We start from the raw sequence: 802 nt of genomic DNA, 5'->3' as shown, positions 1-802 counted from the left end.
GGGGGGGGGTGCGGGGGGGCGGGGAGGAGGCTCAGAGCCAGAGGGCTCTGGAGATGTCCAGCTTTCTCTGAGCCACACGTTCTTGCCCCCTTCCAATCCTGCTGGATTTATAGAACGCTGGCACTGCCCCCCCTCCCCAGCACCAAAACCTTCCATGGGTCCTATCAGGTGCTATCGATATAGCTCAAAGTGGGAAACTGAGGCGCAGAGAGGTGAGACACGTCCCCCCATCCCCACACCCAACAGACCTGAAGTCAAGGAACCACAGATAGATGGAATCCTTTCTGTATCCACCAAGCTCTGCTTCCTTCACATTTGTTCTCTTAGATCCAGTTCTTCGGCCTCACCACCCTGATTCAAGGCCTGAGCTCTACAGCCATAGAATCCTGGGCATGAAAGGGGAGCAAAGGTGGTCCACCTACCCTCTCTCCCCTGGGAAGTTTTGGGGCCTGATTTGCCCTCAGGTTCTGGGTTATGAAAATCCCTGCCTAGTTCTGAAATGAAGGCTCTCCATAAAAGGGGGTGGAGGGCAGTAGGTTGCCACGGAGGCTGTCCTGGTCACCCAGCAAGCCTGGAAGTCTGGTGTCTCCGTTTTTCCCTATGTTCAGCCACCAAGATATGCTTCTTGGAAGGGATTCTTAGAGGCCAGGTCAATTTGCTTGCAGATGTTCAATTTAGGCTTTCTTAGATACTCAGCGTTCCCACCCAAGTCTGACCCAAGTTCTGTGAATTTACCACCCCCAAACCCTCCCACTGCTACCTCCACCCTATTCATCACCCATTCTGCAGAGCCAAGCTTGGG

At 54.0% G+C, this 802-nt stretch overlaps 1 long non-coding RNA gene across 1 annotated transcript in view; it reads right to left on the bottom strand.

Annotated features, from left to right (window-relative positions):
- LOC109489906 overlaps positions 1 to 317 on the bottom strand; it is an 11,916-nt gene extending 11,599 nt beyond the window's left edge. Inside the window, exon 1 of the long non-coding RNA XR_002143068.2 lies at positions 249 to 317. This is a non-coding gene — a long non-coding RNA (uncharacterized LOC109489906). The remainder of the gene's footprint in view (positions 1 to 248) is intronic.
- Positions 318 to 802: the final 485 nt, after the last annotated feature.

This window comes from Ailuropoda melanoleuca, chromosome 4 (genome assembly GCF_002007445.2).
Source record: "Ailuropoda melanoleuca isolate Jingjing chromosome 4, ASM200744v2, whole genome shotgun sequence".
Taxonomy (NCBI): domain Eukaryota; kingdom Metazoa; phylum Chordata; class Mammalia; order Carnivora; family Ursidae; genus Ailuropoda; species Ailuropoda melanoleuca.
This window is presented reverse-complemented; position numbering and strand designations above follow the sequence as displayed.